This window comes from Dasypus novemcinctus, chromosome 2, assembly GCF_030445035.2.
Source record: "Dasypus novemcinctus isolate mDasNov1 chromosome 2, mDasNov1.1.hap2, whole genome shotgun sequence".
Lineage (NCBI taxonomy): Eukaryota > Metazoa > Chordata > Mammalia > Cingulata > Dasypodidae > Dasypus > Dasypus novemcinctus.
This window is the reverse complement of record NC_080674.1, coordinates 106,743,925-106,770,506: the sequence shown is the minus strand read 5'-3', so window position 1 is coordinate 106,770,506 and position 26,582 is coordinate 106,743,925. Positions and strand designations below refer to the sequence as shown.

General features: G+C 36.9%; 1 protein-coding gene across 15 annotated transcripts in view; it reads right to left on the bottom strand.

The window, feature by feature from the left end:
* PAM (peptidylglycine alpha-amidating monooxygenase) overlaps window positions 1–26,582 on the bottom strand; it is a 311,548-nt gene that overhangs the window by 156,852 nt on the left and 128,114 nt on the right. The window lies entirely within an intron of this gene.

Below are 26,582 nucleotides of genomic sequence, written 5' to 3'. Positions count from 1 at the left end.
TTTAGGAAAGAGAAGCCACAAAGGGGGTAGTTGAGGAGAATTTAAGAAAGGAACTAAGAACAAGGGTGTGTACTAAGTTAAGGAAAACATATAAGGGATGTGGAAACCCCAAGGATTTAAAATCAAGAATCTGTAATGGGCCAAACTCCTACAAAGTAAGGAGAGGAAGAATTTCCAGAACTAGAGATTGCTATAGGCACAAGAGAAGACTGATAGGCACTAAGGTCATAGGGGAAGAAACCCAGTCATATCAACCCACATCTAACAAAGAATGAACAAAAAACAAATGCCCTGACACCATTCTCCTTCTGCCCTCCAGTCTTTTGCCAATTCCTCCCACTGATTAAAGTCAATGCAGGGGAGAAGGTGTAGCTCAGTGGTTGAGTGCCTCCTTCCCATGTATGAGGTCCCAGGTTCAATCCCTGATACCTCCTAAAAAAACAAGTCAGTGGAAGCCTGAGAGCAAAGGAGCCACTGATGCTGTCCATAAAGGTCAGTCTCCTAGATTATGGAGTAGGCTGGGAAAAGGGGAAAGTATCTGGAGGAACAAAGGGAGAACATTTAAGGACATCAACTACAACCTTGTTATCATTATACTGTATGATATTTCTTAACATTTTAAAAATTACAAAATTGGAGCCTCAAAAACAAATAGAAGTGGCCTAGGGTATAGCATCTGAGAGATCTGAAGAGAGACTAAGGATCGACATTGGAAGGGAGAATTCAGATAAACACAGTGCAAAGGTCCTCTGAACTGAGAAAATAGAGATGGAAGTGAATGTGGCAGAAGGAGAGACAGTGTGATAAGTGGAATAATATGGTCAGAGTTGACATTTTAGGGACTCCTGCAAAAGGAAGTTGGTAGACTTGGTAAAGCCAAATAATTAAAGACCTTGACAGATGAGAATTTAGACTTGATCTGTTGAGATATGATGTTAGTCATGAGGAGTAAGGTTCAGGGCATGAAACTGAGTGCAGTCCTTTTAGAAGAATGCTTTGGTAGAACTGAGAATGAACAATGAGGATATGGGGTTAGGGGAGAAGGTGACACAGTCTGGAAGCAAATCAAGAGGTACTGCTAGCAATCTGAGTTACATCAACAATAGGAGAGTAGATGTGGAAATTCACCCATTCATCCAACCATATGTCCCATATGTCTATCTATCCCACAAATACATACTGAGTCTACTGCTGCGAGACACTGGGCTAGGGAGTGGGGAGTCAATGTCAAGCAAAACCAGCTGTGTTTCCCACCCTTATGTAGTCTATCATATCATGGGGGAAAAGAGATATGAATTCAAAAAATGCACTAAAATATATAAAATTGTAGTTGTGAAGGGTGCCCTGAAGAGGCAGCACGAGGTGCCATAAGAGCTAAGATAGCTCTCTGAAGGGGTGGGGTGAAGTAAGGTTGAGGGAAATGGGGGGCAGTCAGGAAAAACTTCCCTGACAAAGTGGTGCTTAGGCTGAGACCTGAAAGTAGGGATGGTGTCAACCAGATTAAAAAGGAAGGCAAGAGCAATCAAAGCAAGAACACAGCATGGGCAAGGACATATGCTGTGCAATCGGTATAAGTTAGAACAGAGAGGGAAAGGGAAAATGAAAGAATTGTAGATACCTAGAATTTTTAGATCATTAAGGAGGTAAAACAGTGTAATGTATATCACCATTTTAACCAAGGAGGTGAGATGTTTACCAAAGGATATGTTCCTTTGAAGTCTGCCAAATCAATCTGTATATTGGGCCTTGAACAAAGCAAACAACCAATATACATCTATTCTCAACAATATTTATCAATGTCTACTAAATAGCAGAGCTCTGCAAGGCACTGGGATGGAGCCTTAACTAGATAGATAATCTTAATTATGTCATATGGGTCATTAGATTAGTTCACTTTCCTAGATGTACCCAAAAGCAGAAGGAATAGCCAGGCATAGTCAAGGAAGACGAATTAATCAACAAAGATTCACTGAGAATTTTCTACATGTAAGACATGATACTGTACAAACAATATTTTGACAGCAGGGCAGATGAAAGCTGGTTTCCTTTAAATATAGTTGGGGTGTTTGCTCAGTGTAGCAGTTTGGCATTATTTATGAATTCCAAAAAGAGATACTGGATATTATGTTTCTAAACAGTTCCTCTGGAATATTAGATTGGATTAGATTCAGAGGTTTCACTTTTACTTGATTAAGTTATGATCAATTCTTTGATTCAGCCATGTCAGTAGGATGTTGAGTCCCTGTCCCCTTGGTGGGTGGGGACTCACAAAGAAAATGACACAGCAGAGGAGAGAGTTTTAGTTTTGAAGCTGGAGCACTGAGAAGTAAATGAACAGAAAAGGAGAGCACAGAAATAGATACACAGGAAGAGAGAGTGCTCCGTAGACACTGCCTGGGGAAGACAGATGAGCCTGATAGTCTTCAGCTGACCTTGTAGAGAGACCAGAGCCTGGGAGAGAAAGATAAGCCTTATGCCAACCTACAACTGAGAGGAAGAAGCTGGGTCCATTGAGCCTTAAGAGGAAAGAGGAAGGCTGAATGCTTACAGATATCGCCTACCATCTTGCTTCAAAATGTGGGAACAGAGTTTGGTGAAGAATTAACTTTCAGTTGGACTCTTTAGGGCCCTGTAATTGTAAGCTTCCACTCCAAATAAATACCCTTTATAATAGCTAACACATTTCTAGCACTTTTCATCAGCACCCCTTTGGCTGACAAATACACTCAGTATAAGCATGAACTAATAACAGTATGCACAAAGATGTATAAGACATGGCTTTTAGAATGAGAGATTAAAAACATAAAAATAAATCACTATAATTGACAATACAACAGGACCATAATACAAATTATTATGGAACTCATATTTTATCATTTTGAAGGAATCAGGTAGAGTAATACAGAAAGAAACACATAATCTGTAACTTAATGAATGGGGTAAGATTCAGTAGATGAAGATTCAGGCCAAAGAAAATATAATAGATGGAACAAATAATATCAGCAGGGTCAAAGGACCTGTTTTTTTGGAATCTCAAACAGGCTAAATGAGGTAGAAAATGGGGAATTCAGGAAGGAACAATGTGGGGAATTTAAATTAAAAACATATAGATGGGAGAAGCAGCTATGACTCAATCAGTTGGGCTCCTGTCTAGCATATGGGAGGCTCTGGGTTCGCATCCCGGGGACTCCTTGTGAAGGCAGGCTCGCCTGCATGCTGCAAAGCGCTGCCTGGCCCACAGGCACCGTGGAGAGCCGCCTGGCCCGCAAGTCTACGGAGAGCCAACTCAGCAAGGTGATGCAACAAAAAAAAAGGGGCTGAGGAGACAAGCAAAAACACAGAAGAGTGCACAGTGAATGGACACAGAGAGCAGACAGCAGGCAAGCTGCAAGCGGGGAGGGGAAATAAATAACTATAGACACAGAAGAATGCACAACGAATGGACACAGAGCAGACAGCAAGACACAAGGGGGATTAAAAACAAAACAAAACAACAACACGTAGATGGGGGCAGTGGAGCAGAGAACTTACATACCCTAAGGTGGAGTAAAATGTCATTTGGTCAGAATGAGTAGGAGAATAACACTATCAGAGATGAACGTTAAAAAAAATTGTATTCACTGAAAACCATAATAGCATAATGGACAGGGGCTCTGGCAACAGAAAGGAAAGAATATTGATAAATGCAACTTCATGACTGATCTTTCTATGTAAATTTAGAAAAAGCCAAATTATAATGACAGAGAGTAGATCAGGGGTTGCCAGGAGCTAGGGGGATTGAAGAAAGGATGAAAGGTGGGAGTTGGCAGTGTGTCTCTCTGTGTGCAAAGGTGCACAAAGGACCTCTTTAGTGATGGAAATGTTCTTTATGATAGGGGTGGTGGTTCTACAACTGTATGCATTTGTCAATATTCAGCAAATTATACAATTAAAATTGATGAAGTTCATTTTAAGTACATTATGCCACAAATAAGCTGATAAAAATGAAAATAAGGATCTTGCAAGATAAAAATGTTAGGGAGCAGCTGAGATAGAGACACTGAACTTAAGAATATTTCTTACATTTGAAGAGTATGGGAGCAGAGGACTCATAATTAGTGATTAGTGTGAATACATGAAAAATATGACAGTTACTGGTATTTATGTGTATGCATGTTTGTGAGTATTGGGGAAGGGCAGGGAATATACTTGGTGAGCAGATCATTCCCTCCTTTTTTTAAAAAAAGTTCATTCAACAAATCTTTATGGACACTATGCATTGTTCTAGGACTAGGGGATACAATAGTGAACAAGAAAGACAAGAATTTTCAAAGGATCTTCTATTCTAGATATTATATCTCAAGAAAGAGAGGCAGAGTGATATTTAGTGGAGAGAGATGAAATAGAGATTTGTTCCTGGAGTGTTAAATACTCAGATGGAATTCAGAAAATACTTCCCCATAAAATTAATACAATAAATAATGACTAGCTAACAAGGTTACGGCATTCATTGTAATATGCAATAGATTTAAATATTGAATGCAACATTTAAATATTGAATGCAAAGAACAGTGATGATTTAAGATTACTTGAAAGCCCTAGAGGAAAAATGGTCTAGTGAACAGATATTTAGAAAGGTAGAAGAGATGGGAAACCATTTCAACCTTGTTACATTTCTATAAATGTAATTCCAATTCTACTACAAATAAATGTATATTATTTATATATACATAAAAACTGGGATGGCCTGAATTTAGCTCCACTAATACTAATACATATATATATATATGAAAATATCTTTGGATTTCACTAGATTTGAATTTCACATATCTCAAAGAAAAATCTCATTTTCAGTCAAGAATTTCTTGAGCTGACTTCCACATGAAGACATAAGATCATTCTTTATTTATTTATTTTTTAAAAGAATTATTTATTTATTTCTATCCCTTCCCCGCCCCCCCACCCCGGTTGTGTGTTCTCTGTGTCTATTTGCTGCGTCTTCTTTGTCCACTTCAGTTGTTGTCAGTGGCAAGGGAATCTGTGTTTCTTTTTGTTGCATCAGCATGTTGTGTCAGCTCTCAGTGTGGATGGTGCCATTCCTGGGCAGGCTGCACTTTCTGTCGCGCTTGGCGGCTCTCCTTACGGGCGCACTCCTTGCGCATGAGGCTCCCCTACGTGGGGGACACCCCTGCGTGGCAGGGCACTCCTTGCACGCATCAGCACTGCACATGGGCCAGCTCCACACGGGTCAAGGAGGCCCGGGGTTTGAACTGCGGACCTCCCATGCGGTAGACGGATGCCCTAACCACTGGGCCAAGTCAGCCGCCCAAGATCATTCTTAATTTAATGTTCTCCTTTATAATAGAAATGTAAATAAGACAGTGATTTGTGATTTTGCTAATCTCTATTCTCTTTTAAAACTTTTAAGCACAATAAATGTGTTCTGGAGTGTTTATTAAAATGCAAGGAAACTATCTTGGATTTATATATTTGTAAACTTGTTTTAAAAAGTTAATTGACATTTTTGGATGTTGGGCAATACTTGTTAAGGAAAGAAGGAAAGTGAGGAGATAAATGACACACCATCTTTTAATAAACTTGGAGTCACGTTTCAAACAGTTGCAGACTCAAAAGCACTGAAAGAATGCTAGACTTGGCTTTTATTTGCTCCAGTGGTGCTTCACAGCTCTTTGGCTATTGTAGAAGGTTTTCAGGTCATCATAAACCAAAGTAAAAAGGAACATTTTGGAAAGCAACTGTGTGAAATGCCTTATTTATTTCAACAGACTCCCGCCATAATCAATTGAAGGACTAGAAGTCCCCTTACACCAAACAGCCTCAGGCTTCTAGACCCAAGCCTACTGTGCTGATTAAATAAATGATAGGGAGAAGACAGAACATTTTATACCTCTGCAGAGTCAAAGAATTCATGTTGAAAAGATAAATGTTTGCTCTCAACTCTGAGCTGTTTAGGGCAGGAACTTAATTTCTAACCCCTGAGCAAAATTTTCTCCATTTCATATTATGGTGTGGTTATGACAGCAGAGAAACAATATAGAGACTATTTGTTAACTTCTAAACTTGTTTGACCCCACTATACTCACCTCTTTAATAACTGGCATTTACCCAGGCTAGCAATCCATCTTCTTTCTTACATCTATTGTGTTTGAGTCAAGTAGATGAAACCGCGGCAGTAAAATACTGTGAATACTGCCACAGCATTTATGAAAAATACATTAAGGAGATAAATTAATATTTTAACATGTCCAAAATGGGGAAGCTAAACATTATAACTAATAACATCAATTCTAGAAATAGTGAGGTAAACAGAGAACTTGCATTTTCTTAGCCGAATAATCATTCAATTGGAAGCAAATGATTTAACCATAGTTCAATCCAGTTTATCACCATGAATAGTGAAGGCTCAAATAATTTAGTGGTATTTTGCTGCTTGCATTTAATTTGATGTCACTTTTTGTTAAGTTTATTATTGTGTTGAGTTCTCTTTCCAAATAAAAACACGTTAAGATTAAGCAAGTAAAGCTTTTCGGTTATACATACAATTATTAATTATGGTTGTTAATGTGTTAACGATGTGTGCATCTGAGATCTATGAAAGGAAATACTCCAATCTCTCAGAAACACCATTTGCCCTTTGTAAATTGATGTTGCCACGGCAAATGTTTTCATTTAATACTGGATTAGCTGAGGGTAGGAGTATGACACATTGAATAGCAGCACTGTACTTGCTATTTTTATAAACCTTCCTCTTTAGAAATGCTCTGAGGTTTGCTGGATGGGATGACTTTTGCATTCTAAGACAGAGCTATTGCTCTAAAACGTACATTGGATTTGTCCCTTTATACATGATTAAGTAGAGCACATTATGTATGAAAAGCAATCTGAGCCCTGAAAGAGTATGTTCTGCACTCTTGCTTAAAGAATGCAACATTCACGTGAATGGTTCCAAATGTTCTCTTGACTAGGGTTATTGAAATATTAATTCAGACTACATAAAGCTGGAAATAAGTGAAACAATGAGGATTTTTCTTGTGACTAATAAATGCAAAGAGAATCACTTTTCTTGCTAATGTGGAAAGATAAGCATGGTGGCCTTCCACAAATATCATCAGACTAACTATAATAGAAGAATGGCCTCCTACAAATTTGGCTCTATTTCTTTCTAACGGTGTACCTAATTTCCTAAATTCTTTAATTAATCAGACTCTCTTAATAACACTGTTGCAAAGCAGAGGAATAGGAATTAAAAATTTATCAATTAGAAACATTGTGTGGAAAACTTCTCTAGAGATTTCCAGAACATTAGGGGTTTATATCAGAAAGGAATTAGAAGTAACAGGATTATTTTTGTTGATATTTCTTTTCCTCTTTCTTTTTCTCTTTCTTTCCTTTTCTTTCTCTCTCTCATTGTCTCTTTCTTTCTTTCTTTTACTTTTGTGTTAACAATTACAATAAAATAGATGATCATTTTAACAATAAAACTCAGGTATATATACCAAAGAAAATCTGTTCTCATTCTTCTCCACTGCCACCTCTCCAAAGGAAACACTGTTTACAGCTGATGTGCCTCTTTCCAACTTTCTCCATGTTTATAAAAATATAAACCAAACACATATAGGGGATTGTTATTATTTTTTATTAAAATGAGATCATACTGCACACAAGACTCTGAAATTTGTTCTGCTCACTTAAGAATACACTGACAATATTAGGGCAACAGATGTAGACCAAATTCATTCTTTCACTCACTGTACAATATTCTATACAATGAAATCCCACAATTTTAAGGATCTGAGTGTTTTTATTTTAAAAGATAAATTTAGGGTGTTGGTGATGGGGGATATACAGAGAGCGGTGCACCTGGGGTATACGCTAAGGCATATGAATATGTTCAAGTGTTCATGGGGTGCTGTCTCAGTAGGTGGAGACCCATAGAAATAACCAAAAGAATACTGAATTTCCATCGTGGGAAGTCCTGCTACATTCTCTAAAACAATGGCAAGAATCCCCCAAGTACAAGGGCAATGCCTAGTGAAGGAAGACCAGTACACCAGGCCCTTCATATTAATGATTGCACTTATGAACCTTTTCTTGTGAAATATATAGTATTTTATATTGCCTAAGAGTTACCTCCTGAAAGCCTCCTTTTTGCTCAAATGTTGCCTCTCTCTTAGCCAAACTCAGCATATAAACACACTACCTTCCCCTGATATGGGGCATGACTCCTGGAGATGACCCTTCCTGGCACTAAGTGATTATTACTAAGTACCAGCTAGCAATGTTGACCAAAAGGGGAAATGGTAAATACAAATGAGTTTTTATGGCTAAGAGATTTCAAAATGAGTTGGAAGGTCATTACAGAGGTTATGTTTATGCACATCTCAGAAGGATCTTGTTGACTGCCACAGTAAACAGTGCCTCAAGTAGAGGGGCTCCTGAAGGCCCTAGAGACATTTGGACACTATAAACAGGACAGACAAACTTAGGAATTTGGCACTCTGTCCATGGCCTTATTTTGGAATTTATGCTCCCCAGAGTAACAGAATTAGATTCAGTTATAGTTTCCCTACATGTGGATCTTCTGTCCCTTTTATTTGAACCTATAATTAGCACTATATTTATTAAATATATGACCCAGAGACTTAAATCTTTGGTCCATCCATGTGCCAGGTGAGTCCTGGCATGTGTAGCAGAGCTGCAATACCTACTTGCCAGTTCATTGGACTCACCCAGGACATCTAACAAAGAGATGATGGAGATGATGATGGACAACAACCATCCCAAAAAACAAAGTGTCTGAAACTGCAAGCAAGATAGTTCCATCCATCTATCCCATAGGATCTAAGCCCCCTCTCAATTAGAAACAATGTGGGCATCAGCATCCCCAAATACTCAAGATTGGGGAATGAACAATGGACTAAAGTACACTTATTTTTATTATACTCTAGACTTATTATTATTCTAGCAACGGAAGAACTTGTATCATTGATATAAAGGAAGAGGCCAACAGAGGTTCTGAGGGAGGGAGAGGGAAGAATAGGTGTCATATGGGGGCATTTCTGGGACATGGGAATTGTCCTGCATGACATTGCGATGATGGATATAGGCCATTATATATTTCATCATAACCTACAAAATTGTGCAGGACTAATTATAAACTACAGTTCACAGTTAGTAGCAATAAGTGTTTGTCAATTGTAACTAATGAAGGATGTTTTTAAGGTGGGAAGGTGTGGGAGGGGAGAGGGAGTGCGGCATAAGGGAATCCCTTATATTTTTTCTATAACATTTATGTAATCTAAAGCTTTCTTAAAAAAAAAATAAAAAATAAAAAAAGATAACTTTAGATAAACTACCTAAAAAGTATGTGGCAATGTACCCTCCCACCAACAAAATGTATAAGACTGTCCCTGTCTTCTCTTTCTTAAAAGCTCTGTATAACTTCTTAAAATTTTTACCAATTACTGGGCAAAACATATTATTTTTTTCCTTGATATTCTCTGAATATTAATAGGTTGAACCTTTTTCATTCTTTGAATATAACATTCATATTCATTTATTTTTCTTTGGGACTTCTTGTCTTCTCAGAATTCTTATTTGTCTTTCTATATAGTAGGCATATTAATCCATTTTCTGTTTTTAATCCTCATTCGTTCTTGGTTAAGTGGTTTTCATCTTTAGAAATTTGTGTATATGTATGTATCTGTCTTTCTATCTTTCCAATCTCTTCCTAAGTCAATTTGGGTAGCTTAATATTTTTTAGAAAATCATTCATTTTCTTAAGATTATAAAATTATTATTATTTATTCATTTTGGCTTTTATCTTTAACTCCTTTTGTTCGACTTCATTGTTCTTTCATTTCTTAATTGAATATATAACTTTACTTTTATTCTACTTTTTCATTATAAAGGCATTTAAAGTTATCAAATTTTCTCTGATTATTGCTTTAACTGGGTCTCATGGGCTTTATCCAGTATTTTCTTTCATTACTTTCTTGCTATTTCATAATTTCAATTTTCATTTTTTTTCTTATTTCAGGAGTTATTTAGAAGATGGTTCTTAATTTCTAAGTATCTATGGCAGTTTGATAATTTATGAATTACAAAAATAGATATTGGATCATGTTTGCAAACTGGTCTGTTCCTCTGGGCATATTAAATTATATTGGATTCAGAGGTTTCACTTGATTAAATTATAATGAGGGCTTTCATTGGGCCATGTCAATAGGACACAGAGAAAATGACAAGGCAGAGGAGTTCGTTGGAGTTTTTGATATTGGAGCCCTGGGAAGTAAGCACACAAAGAAGCAGATGTGTGAGGAAGGAGAGAAGGCTCCATTAGACAGGGCAGAGGCCCCAGGAAGAGAGATGAGTCATTCACCTGGAAATTTATAGCTGGTCATTTGGAGAGAGCATAGTAGCTGAACCCAGAGAGAAATGAGCCCAGCCTACAGCTAACATTGAAAGAAGCTGGGACCATGGAGCCATAAGAAAAAGAGAAAACTTGAACCCTTACAGATGTTGGCAGCCATCTTGATCCGGCAGGCATCTTGCTCCAACATGTGGCAAAAGACTTTGGTGAGGGAAGTAACTCATGTTTTATGGCCTGTTAACTGTAAGCTTCGACCCCAAATAAAGACCTTTTATAAAAGCCAACAGATTTCTGGTATTTTGCATCAGCACCTCTTTGGCTGACTAATATCATATCTAAGTTTTCCATGATATCTTTCCATGGTCTATTTCTAGTTTTACTGGATTATGCTCAAATAATGGGGGCTATAAAAATTCTAATACTGTAGTCAACTAAAGTTCTTACTGTTCACTTACATGGTTTTTAACAAATGTTTCACATATTGAAAAAAATGTATATTCTCTTAAGACAAAATAATTCATACCTAGATATAGCTATATTAAATTATATTTACTCTATGTAAATACATATTTTAATTCTGTTGATGGAAATATTCAAATGCTTTATGTGCTTGCTTTTGGTATCTATTTTATACACCAAATATCTCTCTGTAATTATAGTTTAACCAATTTCACTTTGTATTACTACAAGGGTTTGCTTTACATGATTGGTACTAATGGTTTTTGGTGTAAAGGCACAGAACTATTTTATCTCTTAGTAAATTGTGCCTTCAATAATTACTAGATTATTTTTAAAGCAATTATAAGTTAAAGTTCTGATTATTTCATTTGTGTACAGCACTAGAGTGATGCCTGTAAAGGAATTCTAAACCTGTGTTTCCACAACTCTCTCCTTTGCCATTGAACCACACTCTATAAATCCCACTGCCTCCACAAAATTTTCCTAATGAAGCAAGAGAGAAATGTAAATTCTAACCTGCTTCTGTAATGCACTTTTAAAAACTGTGATTGTGGTCCTCACTCAAGTACTATTCTTGATATCACCCTCTTCAAGTTTAAACCTGATCCTCTATAATTCTTTATTTCAATTCTTCTAAGTTATTTGTCATATAATGCCTTGCAGGACAGTTTCTGAATAGCGTAACTGAAGTCATCCTTGTAATTTACTCCAAGGCAGAAATAATGATAGCTAAAATTTCTGAGCATTTACTGGGCTTTATCTCTATCAATTTGCTTAACTGCAATCCTATGGGAGAGAAACTATCATTTTACAGATGAGGAAACTGAAGCTTGTTAAGGTTAAGTATCTTGTCTAAGACCTTGTAGCTGGCTAAGTTGTAATGGCAGGGTTCTGATTCATCCTATACCCATAATGACTTACAATACAAATATTTTCACATAATAGATAATAAACATTTTTCCCAAGATATTTAGAGCATAAGGTTTTTATATTTCCAATTCCCCCTGTTTCATTCATTAGACAAATATTTTATTAAGAAATTACTATGTTCCAGGCCCTGTTCTAGGCCATGGTAACACTTAAGTGAACAAAACAGACAAACTGCCTGATCTTATAAAGCTTATATTCTAGAAGGGGGAGACAATAAACAAATAACGTCAAGTGAGAAAAGTATTTAGAGAGCTACATAAAGCAGAGGCACAGGGAGAATTTGTAGAAGGGATTATACTAGTTATAAAGGGAGGTTAGACAGAACCTTTCTGAAAAGCTGGTATTTCGACAAGGACCTAACAAAAGTGAGGCATATGAATATCTAGGGGATTGAAACATTTTAAGCAGAAGAATTTAGCAAGTAAAAGGCTTTCAGTTTCAGGATACTGAGAATATTCAAGGAACACTACAGTCCAACGTGGATGAAGCAGAAAGAGACATACAGGAGAGGGAAAAGATGCAGGAAAAAGAAGGGCCATGTAGGTACTGGTAGGTCTTTGACTTTAAACATGAGTGGTATGGGAGGTTCTTGAGGCTGGAGGGTGACATGATCTGACTTCTGTTTTAAAAGGACCTCATGGCCGATGTTGGACCACACGCTCCAGGAATGTGTACAGGGACGGGTGCAAGGGAGGCCAGTTATAAACCTACTGCCATAATCAGGAAACACAGGATGGTGCTCAAGGCAGAGAGGGAAAGACAGTTGTGGTGAGAAAAGGCTGGATTCTGGATATATTTGGAAGGTAGGACCAAGAGGATTTGCTCTATATGGTGTCATCACAGAGAGAAAGAGGAGTCAGAAAAGACTCCAGAGCATTTGGTCTAGAGCAAGGGTCTATGAGCTTGAATTGAAATTGAAAGAAAACAAACATTATTCTTGTGGAGACAGGTTGGTGCAGGTGTGATATATTTATTAAATAATACACAGTATAGTGTGGACTTAGTAAGGGGTTCATGGCAAACCCTGACTGGCAAAGGGTCCGTGGAACAAAAAAGGTTAATGAACCCCTGGTCTAGAGGAACTATAAGACAAGAACTGCCATTTAATGTGATGGTGAAGTCTGAAACACTGTATCCCAAGTAAAGAACTGTTTATCATCCTTTAATTAAGAAAACTGAACAGGTAACTGTTGGGGATTGAATCACGTCCCCCACATAAGTAGTTTTGTGGTCCCAACCGTGGTCCTGTGGTTGTGTACCCACTTATAAGCAAGGCCACTGAAGACTGTATTAGTTAAGATGTGCCCAAACTGAGTAAGGGTGGCTTGTAAACCAATACGACTGAAGTACTTATAGGCAAAGAAAATTGGGCATGTAGAGGAAGCCAGGGGAGCAGCCAGAAGCTGGAAGTCAACGTAACATGGAAGACAATGGAGAAAACACCACTATGTGCATTGTCATGTGACACAAAAGCCAAGGATCAAGGATTGCAGGCAGCCAGCCCCAGAAGGCCAGTCTTTGGGGAGAAAGAATTGCTTTGCCGACACCTTGATTTTGGACTTCTAGCCTCCAAACTGTGAGCCAATAAGTTCCTGTTGTTTAAGCAAACCCACTGTATGGTATTTGTTTTAGCAACTGGGAAACTAAAACATCATTAAGAAACAAAGGTCAAAGTCCTCTTAACCTTGTATTGGTATTTTCATTCTCTCTGCTCTATAAGTCAGAATACATAGTTCATGAGATACCAAAGGTTAAATCTATTTATTAGCTTAAACGGCATATACCATGGTTTTGATTAAGGAACGGAAAACTGTAGCCCATGGGCTGGCTGGTGCTTCTAGTAAATGAAGATTTTATTGGAACACTGCCAGACCATTTGTTTACATATTGACTATGACTGTTTTCTAGCTACAACATTTATTAGATCTTATGGCTTGCAAGCCTAAAATATTTACTATCTGATGCTTTAAGAAAAAAATTACAATTACTAATCTCTGCTTTAGATTTAGACAGGAATAATTTTAAATTTTGTTCAGATAAGCTAAATGAAGCTGATTGCAAGGTATCTTTTAACAATCAGGTGATCAGGAATACCTTAAGGGAATTCAGGCTTATAGAGTTTCTTTTTGGATGGGTATGAGAAAATATAAGAAAAGCTTTTCAAAGATTTAGGACAGAGCTAAGAATCCATTAATATGTTTGTTCAGTAAAAGGAAACTTAAACTTTCACAATGTGCAAGTAATACATATGTGTGTATACATACACATGCACACATAAAAATATATATAGTAATATTCTTTGGGAAACACATGACCATTAACATATTGGAACACACAATTATGAAATAAGCATAGGTCTCAGATTCAAATAACTATGGATTTAAGTCTTCATTCTTCTTTTTACTGGTTATTTGGCCATGAACAGGGTTTTTATCCAAGTTTCTCATATAAAAGATTGGGATAATAATACCTTGAACACAGAAATTTTATGAGAATTAATGGGACAATGCATGTAACATGCCTAATGGAGTAGTGTTGACATAATGAACATTCAATAGAAATCGTCTTTTCTCTTTTAAAAAATTTACTAAAGAAAAAAAACTAAACCTTACTGAGAAAGTAAGTAATCACAAGGGCATCCTTTATATGATAGTTGATTTTTCCTAATATTTCTTAAGCATCATGCTAATTCAAAAATACCAAAAAAATAATGGGAAAGAAAAAGATTTCCTCTGGTCTCTCATTTTTAATAGAGAAAGGAAATATGGTCAATGTATACTCATATTTGCAGCTCTGAACCCTGGTACATGGCATTTTTAGATTACTTACAGAGGAAAACACTGTTAGCCACTCAGCTATAGCTCCCTGAGTGACCATTAAATAGATGTCAGTAAAAACTAAGATGAAGCATCAAAATTTAAGTTAGGGAAGTGGACTTGGCCCAGTGGTTAGGGCGTCTGCCTACCACATGGGAAGTCCACGGTTCAAACCCTGGGTCTCCTTGACCCGTGTGGAGCTGGCCCATGCGCAGTGCTGATGTGTGCAAGGAGTGCCGTGCCGTGTAGGGTTGTCCCCTGCATAGGAGAGCCCCATGCACAAGGAGTGCGCCCAGTAAGGAGAGCCGCCCAGCAGGAAAGAAAGTGCAGCCTGCCCAAGAATGGCGCCACACACATGGAAAGCTGACACAGCAAGAAGACGCAACAAAAAGAGACACAGATTCCCGTGCCACTGACAAGAATAGAAGTGGACACAAAAAGAACACACAGCAAATGGAAACAGAGAGCAGACAACTGAGGGGGAGGGGTGAAGGGAGAGAAATAGATACAAAAGAAAAATAAATAAAAAAATTTAAGTTAAACAATTAGCAATGAATTACACGCTATTTTAATTTGTCTCTTGCAAGATCCGTTTAACATTTTATTTAACTTCTATTTAATTCATAACACTGAGTCTTGCTGTTATACCAAAGCATGTGTTATACCAAAAAATATAAAATATGAGAATTTTCCTCTCAAGTTCGGTGGGCTCAGCCTTTTGAGGCTTCCTGCTTAGGTGATCCTATATTCCTCTCTCCCCAGGCCTCCTATGTCAGTCTTGGCTGTTCTGGTCTCATCACAATTTCAGCTGTAAGGTATCAGGCAAAAAGCTCATCTCTCCCCAGAGCCTCAGCTGTTTGAGCTTCACATGGCAGGATCAAAAATGACAGAGCTCTCTCTTCTTGTGTCTGTCTGAGTGAGTGTCCATTGATACTAGACCCAGTAACAGGGTGAGGACTTAACCTGAGTTGCACCTTACTGATGTAGTCCAATTAAAAGCCCTATAGCAATCTTAACAAGTAATCTAATCAAAGGCCCTTCAACTGAATTTAATACAATTAAAGGGTATCACACCCAAAGGAATAGATTAGTTTACAAACATAATCTTTCTCTTTTTGGGATATGGTCATAAAATAATCACGAAGTGCCACAGCATCTTATTGTTTAAACAACAGTTTTCAAAACAGTGGGGAAAAATTTAATGTGAGGCTGGTAAGTAAACAAAATAAGTTTCTGTTGACTATCCGTTATAACATGCACTGACTTTTCTTTGGTATTAGCTCCTCCACCTGTAAAATGGAGATAAAATTACTTCCTTAGTGGGGTAGGGGGTGGAATATTGATATTAATGTACTAATATCTAAGATGAGCTGATCTTACTCTTTACAATTCTTGGAATTTTATACACATTGCCTAAGTCTTTTAAAATAAAAAGTAAATATCCAGAATTAGGACCTTTCACTATTTCCCACTGTCAATAGCAAGATCATCATTCTCCTTTCAGTTTCTGTGAAGGGAGAAAAACAAGAATGGTGGAAAAATAAGCACTAAAAGCCATGAGTAATGTTCATTTTAAGAAAATGACAATGCAATCATTTCTCACCCATGGTCTAGTCTTCTCAGCAGCATTGATGCCCTTGTGTGGATCGGCAAAGGCCTGCCACTGGCCACCACATCTCTTTCCCACTCCTGGCAGATATCACTTGGTTTCCCTGCACACCTCCCACCAAGCCCAAATATGGCCTCACAATTCTTCATTTTTCTTTTTGAGATACTGGGGCTGGGGATTGAACCCAGGACCTCATATGTGGGAAACCAGCCCTCAACCACTGAGCCACATTGGCTCCCCACAATTCTTCTTATTAAGTATTCCACTTACTTAAGTGGACTTGGCCCAAAAAGGGAATCCCTTTTGCCATGTCTGTTCCAGTGTAGGGACTGAATTAGAAGATGGGGGTGTGCAGTGGTGGACAGGTCAGATGACTAGAGAAGGCAGGATGCAATATGGTGCTGACCCCACAGACATGGTCAGGTAGGCCATGGTGTTCTAGCTACACAAACTCTTAGCTCCAAGCTATAGAAGTCAGGTGGCGATCTTCTCCAGGAAAGTCCCAGCAAATGCACAGCTGCCTTGGAAGAACTTGGACCCATCCCTTTCAAGTGGGTGCCCAAAGGGCTGTTGGCACCCACAGATTAACTTTCTCCCCTTCTGCAGTGAAGTTAAACCTGAAAGTCAAGCCAGTCAATGAGGGAAAATGGAGAAGTGGGAGTCTGTAGTATCTCCCTTCCTCTTTTCCTGGTGCCCCAAAGAAAACACAGAATTTTATTTTTTTTTAAATGCAAATACCATTGCATGCTAATAATTGGAGATAAGAGGATAAAGTAATCACAACCCCCTAAAGAACTGGAAAATATCCCAGGGGAGTCTCATTTTTCTGTGGTTTTTGTTAATTTTGTACTGAGTGTTTAGCACTGAGGCTTGGGATACTTACGTATTCTTCACGATGAAGAAATTTTTAAAAATATAGATGTAACATATATCATCAAAGTAGCCAAAAGCTAACATTCTGTACAACTGAGTAACTTCACACAAAAAAAGTCCTATTGAATCAGAATTCTGAACTTAAGAAAAATAAGGCACCATAGCATTTGTGCATTTAACTTTTATACTATTTTTCTGATAAAATGTATTCTAAGCAATTGTATTTATATGTAATGTTATGATTATGGCTTAATATTTTAAAATTGATTCATTGAATGCGTGCAGAAGAAAAAGCATATGAAACCTATGCCTTTTGGAGGAAAGGAGAATCTCTTCTTTCTTCCGTTAAAAAATTTTTAAAGTTAAAAGTGTACTAGTAAATATTTTCTAAGGCTTATTTGGTTTTGAGGGAAAAACAAAGAGAAATACTGTGGGAAGCTTTCAAGAAAATTTCGTAAGGGTATTTTGTTAATTCTGGTTTTACTTCAATGTTTGCCTTTTTTCATCATTTTTTAAAAAGTAGAAACTTAAGATTCCTCTAACTTTAAGTTTTCCAACCTGTTGTTCTAGGGTAACTGATATGATTTTTAAAGTTAGAAGCCTGTGGTTTCCTTGAGATAAAAACCTTTGGCTCAGTAATGGGGAAGGCTGCTTTCTGATTTCAAAGACATCAGACTGACTTTTCAAAAGACAAGTACAAAGTAAGACAAGTATTTACAAGAGGTTTAAAAAGGGAAAAATTTATTTCTCAGTGGTCATCAAAACATAACCACTCAAATGACAGTCTAACACATCTTAACAGAAGGAAATCTAATTAATTTGTGAGTTCAAGATCTTAGGTTCAAAGAAAAAATTTTCTAAAATTACATTTTTTTACATATTAGTTTACATTCTTAAGTCATTAAACCAAAATTACAGAGGGCATGAATTGAACAAAATACAAATTTTAATAAATGCTAGGTAAACTAAGGATTTGACAGAATTTACATTAGATAAGAGAGATTTTTTAAAAATAAGGTCAATGTACAAAATCCTCAAGAAAGTAGGCACTGAAGAAATACAAGCTAAATTCAAATTGAATATTTAAAAAACCAATGCTTTCCCTACTAATGAGACTGCTTTTGATAATTTCTTTTCCAAAGAATGTAAAAATTACAGAAGGACTTTGAGAAAACCATATCCATTCTCAGTGTTCCTTCAATGTCTTATACTAAGAGCTATTTTTAATAGAAATAACTACTAAAAATGAGCACACAAAAAGATTTTCTCACTTTCCTTATTTTTCAAGACCTGGTTTGTACTTTTTCTTTTTCCCTGTTCGACTGCCTTTCCTCTCCTTTAAAATCACTGCACTGTCTTACCTTCTCCATGAAGTCATTACTGAATGCAGAAGGGTTAGCAATTTCCTTCCCATCTTAAAGCTAATTCACACTTCCCTCAATACACATAAGAACAATAACAATACTAGTTCACTTTTTCTGAGAACTTACCACATGCAGGGTCAGTGTACCAACTGAATTTTTACCTCAGTCCTCAGAAAAACCCTAGCAGGCACAATTTTTATCCTGTCCACAGACACAGGAATGGAACAAGCTGTTTAAAAAACATACCTGAATTGCCACTCTAAGAATCAAGATGAGAATGCCATTAGCCTGGTGCCAAAGCCTGGATTTGACTGAGATTTTGACAAAATGCTGTATGTAAAATCATTGTAATTATGCCTTCATTTGCTTTATTATTAAACCATATACCCACAGGAGAGTTAACACATGAAATTGCTGATAGCACCTTATTATGACCATGAGCTGGCAAATTATTTCATTTGTTGATACCAGAGTTGGTGACAGCAAAGGTCCATACGGTCTTGGGTGAAAAAGGGAATCAAATGAGGAAGAAAAGGCGCTAAAAGAGAAGTCTCCAGATACCACAACTTGGCGGCTCTGCTTATTTTGTTTCAACTCCAGGTTACCTATAAGCTGCCTACTCTTCTCTCAAATTTTCTCAAAGTCCAAGAAAACATTATGAGGGAATTTATAAAAGAGGACAGAATTTTTTTTCATTTTAAAAACAATTTATTTAAGTATATCATGCACACCTGAACAACCATAAACAATAAGTGTATAGTAAAAGTTATGAACTTTTAACCAAAAGCATATAACATCGTGTGAACCACAAACACATAACATCATACAGGGATCCCATATATCACCCCACCACAAATACAAAGTAGGAAAAAACAAAGTAGGAAAGAACATTGTCAAAGTATTACAATGAACAATAGACTATATCATACATTTGGTGTATTTTTCCCCTAACCCACCCTATTATTTTTATTGTTGTTGTTCATAAACCAAGTAATATATCTGAAGTGTACAATCAATAGCATTTGGTATAATCACCGAGTTGCACATTCATCATTTCAATTAATATTAGAGCATTTTCATTACTCAAAAAACAAAAACAGAAAACAACCACTATCATGTCCATATGACTGCTAATTACAAATTCCATGATGTATGTTCACCATTTCTATTCATTTCCAAATATTTACAAACTACCTTTTACCAATTCAGCAGAGATTACCATTCTCTAACCACGTTTTCTCTGGTGACTTACATTCTAGCTATTAACACCATAAGATTGTTCATTATATTAATTCATAATAGCAAAATCATGCAACATATGTTCTTTTGTGCCTGACTTGCTTCACTCAACGTAATGTCCTCCAGGTTCATCCATGTAGTTGTATGCTTCACAACTTCATTTCACCTTACAGCTGCACAATATTCCATCATGTGTATATATCACGTTTCTTTATCCATTCATCAGTTGATGGATACCTGGGTTGTTCCATCTTTTGGCAATTGTGCATAATGTCACTATGAACATCAGTGTGCAGATGTCTATCATGTCACTGCTCTCAGTTCTTCTGGGTATATACTTAGCAGTGGTATTGCCGGGTCACATGGTAGATATATTTCTAACTTCCTTAGGAATTGCCAAACAGTCCTCCACAGTGGCTGCACCATTCTTCATTCCCACCAACAGTGAATAAGTGTTCCTATTTCTCCACATTTTATTCAACACTTGTAGTTTTCTGTTTTGTTATTAGTGGTCATTCTAGTAAGTGTGAAACGATATCTCCTTGTCACTTTGATTTATGTTTCCCTAATAGCCAGTGTTGTTGAACATTTTTTCAGGTGCTTTTTTGACATTTGTATTTCTTCTTTAGAAAAATGTCTATTCAGGTCTTTTGCCCATTTTTAAAATCTGGTCACTTGTCTTTTTGTTGTTGAGTTGTAGGATCTATTTATATATTATGGATAATAGATCCTTGTTGGATGCATGATTTCTGAATATTTTCTTCCATTTAGTAGGCTTCCTTTTTACCCTCTTCATGAAGTCCTTTGAGGTACACAAATGTTTAATTTTGAGTAGGTACCATTTATCTATTTTTTCTTTTGTTGCTCGGGCATTAGGTTAAGAGATCCCCACCTAGTACAGGGTCTTGTAGATGTTTCCCTACATTATCTTCTAGTAGTTTTATGTTCTTGGCTTTTATGTATAGATCTTTGAAGCATTTTGAGTTGATTCTTGTATAGGAAGTGAGATAGGTGTTTACTCTCATTCTTTTGGTTATGGATATCCAGTTCTCCTGACAACAATTGTTAAGGAGACTGTTTTGTCCCAGAAAGGTGGATTTGGTAGGCATGACAGTTTGAGATTGTTTTTGTGAATCCCAAAAAGGGAAAGAGTATGTTTGTAAACTAATCTACCCTGGCTGTGATACCCTTTGATCATACTGGATTCAGTTGAGGGCCCCTTGATTAATTACCTGTTAAGACTTTGATTCAACCACATCAGTATGGCCTGACTCAGGTTGAGTCCTCACCTCCTTGGTGGGCTGATATAAACAGACACTCACTCAAGAAGACACAGGGAGGAAGCGGATGTGGTTCAAACGACTGAACTCCTGCCTATCACATGGGAAGTCCTGGGTTCACTTTCTAGTGCCTCCTGAAGAATACTAGCAAGACAGTGAGCAGGTGTGATGGACTGGCATGGCAAGCTAACTTAACAAGGAAACATAATGAGGACACAACAAAGCAGGGAGAGGAGGTGGCTCAAGCAATTGAGCACTACTCTTCAACGTGGGAGGTCCCAGGTTTCAGTTCCCGGTGCCTCCTAAAGAGAAGATGAGCAGACACAGAAAGCGCACAATGAATGGACACAGCAGACAGCAAGCACAAATAACAAGGGGGCAGGAGATAAATAAATAAATAATAAATCTTAAAAAAGAAGAAGACACATGAACAGAAAGAATTCTGTCATTTTTGGTCCTGGTGCCTGGGGAAGAGATGAGCCATTTGGCTGATAGTTTGCAGCTGACCTTGGGAAGAGAGCCAAGACTGATATAGAAGGACCGGAAAGAAATGAGCCCTATGCTAGGGGAGAGGAGAAGTCCTGAGAGACAAGTGCTATGCCAGCCTGCAGCTGAGAGAAATGCAGCCCAGAGGGGAAGGCTGAATCCTTGAAGAGATCAATGACCATCTTGCTTCAACATGTGGCAAATGACTTTGGTGAGAAAGCAGCCTTGAGGTGGACTCTTTAGGGCCTTGTAAACATAAGTTTTTACCCCAAATAAATATCCTTTATAAAAGCCAACAGGTTTCTGGTACTTTGTATCAGTACTGCTTCAGCAGACTACTATAGTAAGCTTATAAAAAATCAGTTGACCATAGGTGAGGGTCTATCTCTGAACTCTCAATGGGATTCCATTATCAATGTGTCAATCTTTATGCCAATACCATGACAACTGTATCTTTGTAATACACGTCAAGGTCAGGAAGTGTAAGTCCTCCAACTTCACTCTTCTTTTTTAGGATGTTTTTGGCTATTGGGGACCCCTTTTCCTTCCAAACAAATTTAATAATTGACTGTTCTATTTTTCTGAAGTAAGCTGTTAGAATTTTGATAGGTATTGCATTGAACCTATGAATCAATTTGGATAAAACTGATATCTTCACAATGTTTAGTCTTCCAATCCATGAACATGGAATGTCTTTCCATTTGCTTAGGTATTCTTTGATTTCTTTTAGCAGTGTTTTATAGCTTTTTGAATACAGATACTTTGCCTTCCTGGTTAAATTTAATTCCTGGATATTTGAGTCTTTTTGTTGCTATTGTAAATGAAATTTTTTTTCTTGATTTCCTCCTCAACTTGCTTATTACTAGTTTATAGAAATGCTACTGATTTTTCCATGTTGATATTATATCCTGCCCTTTGCTTAACTAATTTATTTGCTCTAATAGCTCTGTTGTAGATGTTTCAGGATTTTTAAAATATAGGACCATGGCATCTGCAAATAGGGAGAGTTTCATTTCCTCTTTTCCAATGTGAATGGCTTTATTTATTTATTTTTCCTAATTGCTCTAACTAGAACTTCTAGTACAATGTTGAATAACAGTGGTTACAGTGGGCACCCTTGCCTTGTTCCGAATATTAGAAAGAACGCTTTCAACCTCTCCTCATTAAGTATGACATTGGCTATGAGATTTTCTTTATTATATTGAGGAACACTCCTTCTATACCTATCTTTTGAAATGTTTTTATCAAGAAACGTTGCTGGAGTTTATCAAATGCCTTTTCTGCATCAATTGAGATGATGATGTGTTTTCTTCCCCTTCAAACTTTTAATGTGTTGTATTACATTAATTGATTTTTTAATGTTGAACCACCCTTCCATATCAGGAAAAAAACCAACTTGATTGTGATGGATAATTGTTTTTATATGCTGTTCTATTTTGTTCACAAGTATTTTGTTGAGAATTTTTTGTTCATTAAAGAGATTGGTCTGAATTTTCTTTTCTTATACAATATTTATCTGGCTTTGATATTAGGGTAATGTTGGTATCATACAATAAGTTGGGTAATTTTCCCTCCTCTTCAGTTTTTTGGAAGAGTTTAATCAGGATTGGTATTAATTCTTCTCTGTTTGGTAGAATTCAATATGAAGCCATCTGACCCTTCTTTTTTGGAAGATTTTTGATAACTCATTTAATCACTTTGCTTGTGATTGGTTTGTTGACTTCTTGTATTTCTTGTAGCATCAATGTGGGTTATTTGTACATTACTAGGATTTTCCCCATTTCATCTAGGCTATCTAATTTTTTGGCATTCAGGTTCTCATAATATCCTCTTATGAACCTTTTTATTTCTGTGCAGTAATTCATAATGTCCTCCCTTTTATTCCTGATTTTATTTGCATCTTTGCTCTTTTGTTGTTGTTGTTAGTCTAGCTAAGGGTTTATAGATTTTATTGATTTTCTCAAAGACCCAACTTTAGGTTTTCTTCCTTTCCTCTATTTTTTGTTCTCAATTTCATTTATCTCTGCTCTAATCTTTTTTATTTCTTTCTGCTTACTTTGTGACTTGTTTGCTGCTCTTTTTCTCAGTTATTCAGTTAGATTTTTTATTTTAGCTCTTTTTTCTTTTTTAATATAGGCATTTAGGGCTATAAATTTCCCTCAGCACTGCCATCACTGTATCCCTTAAGTTTTGATAAGTTGCATTCTCTTTTTCATTCATCTTGAGATATCTACTAATTTCTCTTGCAATTTCTTCTTTAACACACTAGTTGTTTAGGTGTGTATTGTTTAGCCTCCATGTATTTCCAAAATTTCCCCTTTCTCACCTATTATTGATTTTTCAGCTTCATTCTCTTATGATCAGAGAAGGTGCTTTGTATAATTTTAATCTTAACTTCATTGAGAGCTATGTTTTGGTCCAACATGTGTTCTATCCTGGAGAAAAATCCATAAGAACTTGAGAAGAATGTATAATCTGCTGATCTGGGGTGCAATGTTCTGCATTTGTCTGTGAGGTCCAGCTCATTTATCATATTGTTCGAATTATCTGTTTCCTTGTTGCTCTTCTGTCTAGTTGTTCTATCTATTGATGTGAGTGTCATGTTGGAGCCTCCAACTATTATTGCAAAGACGTCTATTTCTTTCAGTTTTGCCAGAGTTTACCTTGTGTATTTGGGGCATCCTAGTTAGGTGCATAGATATTTATGTCTGCTACTCCTTCTGATGGATTGTCCCTTTTATTAATATATAATGACGTTCTGTATCTCTTATCATTTTTTAGCATTTAAAGTCTGTTTTGCCTGACACCAGTATAGCTACCCCTGCTGTCTTTTGGTTACTATTTGTGTAAATATCTTTTTTCAACCTTTCAATTTCAGTCTATGTGCATCCTTGGATCTAAGGTGAGTTTCCTGCAGACAGCATAGGGATGTCTCATGTTTTCTTATTTGTTCTGTCAGCCTATTTCTTTTGATTGGGGAGTTTAATTCATTAACATACAATGTTATTAGTGTAAAATCATTACTTCAGCTATTTTATCCTTTTGCTTTCATATGTCATATCTTGTTTTTACCCATCTTTTTACCTTTTGGTTACTCTTCTGATAATCTTCACTTCTACATTCTCCTCTAAGCCTCTCTTTCTTCTCTTTTCTTTTCTGGCTGCAGAACTCCATTTACTGTTTTCTGTGAGATGGATTCTTGTTTATGTATTCTCTTAGTTTCTGTTTATCTGTGAATATTTTAAACTCACTCTCACATTTGAAGTACAATTTGCTGGATAAAGAATTGTTGGTTGTCAGTTTTTTTCTTTTAGTACCTTAAGTATATCATACCACTACCTTCTTACCTTCGGGGTCTCTGAAGAAAAATCTGCACTAAGTCTTATTGGACATCCCTTGTTTTGCTTTTCTCTTGCTGCTTTCAGAATTTTTCTCTTTATCTTTGGCATTTGGCATTCTGCATATTATATGTCTTGGGGTAGATCTATTTGGATTTTTTCTATTTGGAGTATGCTGCACTTTCTGGATACATATACTCATGTCTTTCAGGACAGCTGGAAATTTTTCAACCATTAGAAGGGTATTTGAGAAGGCAAATTATCTTTAACTCCTTGCAGGCTTTCAGTACAAACAATGTCACAGCTCCAACTGGCCTGGAAGTGTGAGACCCCTCCAATACAGTAGATCAAGTTCCCTGGCCAAAACCTGAATTTGCTGTAGGCTGTGTCCCTCCCTCTCCCCTTTCTTGGGTAAGAGAACCCCTGCAATCCCCTCAGTCTGCAGTCACTGCAGGCCATAGCTGCTCCCATCCGTAGACTGCTATTTGCTCCATAAGTGCAAGGATGGGTGCCCACTGCTGCTTTTGGAGCTCTGTATACAGGATTTTTCAGCCAGCTTAAGACTCCTTTCCTTCACTCCTTTCTCTTCTAGGTGGTGTCTCGCCTTCCCCTGGTGTCCTGAGCCCCAGAGCAGTCTTCTACGCAGTCTCTACCTGTCCTCTAGCTATTTTATTCTGAGAGAGAAGTGACCCCTCCACCCCTCTAATCCTCCATCTTACCAGAACTCAACAGAAATTATTTTTAAAATGTTAAGTCCGAGAAGAGTTAAGAGTGAGCTCACTTGAATTATAAAGTTCATGCTGCAATAAATGATAAACTACTTTCTTTGGGCTCTCAGGATCGGATCTAATGGAGAAAAATTTTAATAGCTGCTCTCAAGTTCTAGGAATGGCACAATAGATTGGGATTCAGATGTCTCCTGACATGGTTGGGGGTCCTGTGATAAGACACTAATCTAGACCTGTATTCCATCTGTAAAATTAGCAAGTTACACTATCTTATCACATCTAAGGTTCTCTTCACCTGCCTAACAATCTTATGTTTCCCAAGAAAAGGATTTACATTAGATTTATTGATATATTTTTCATTATTCCCAAAACCTAAGAGATACACTATTTAAAAAATTTGCTGAATAAAATCTCTTTAACCAACCTGTTCTGCCTCAATTATCAACTCAAGTTCCTGCTCCTCAGTTCCTTCTTTCTTTAAATTTTGTTGTACTTGGTCTTCTAACATTTTTTAAAAGTACACTTTAACTCGTCATTGTTTATCCACGTTTTTATGTTTTTCTGACTTCTCTTTTTCTTTCATGATTTTTCAATGCTCTGTTCTTTGTATTTCATTTATTCCTAAACTTTTTCTCTCATGTTCTTGATAACTATCTTCTTGGATGCATTTTTAGTTAACTCTTATCTCCTTCCATATTTTGTTTCTTCATTCTAACACTTTTCTCCTTTTTCTTTCTTTTGCTTTTTCTTTCCTTTTCCCTTAATGGCCTGTGTTAACTCTAGTCTCACCCACACGTTAAGAAAAGAATATTTTTTTCACCGAAGGTACTCACAATATTATAGCTCTGTGTTTTCCTCAGAAAAATAGCAATTTTAGGAGGAAAAGCATTCTGGAGCTCTTCCCCACGTTTACTCAACAGGATATGAGCGTAATGACTATTTACCATGAAGATTTATGGAGATGTATGACCTGTATGCCAGCCAGATGGAGTCAGTAAATGATCATGGCCCAGGGACAATAGAGAGTGACAGAGGCAAGTGGAAGAAATGTTCCATGACCAGTTATGAGGTAAACAGGCAGAGCAGAT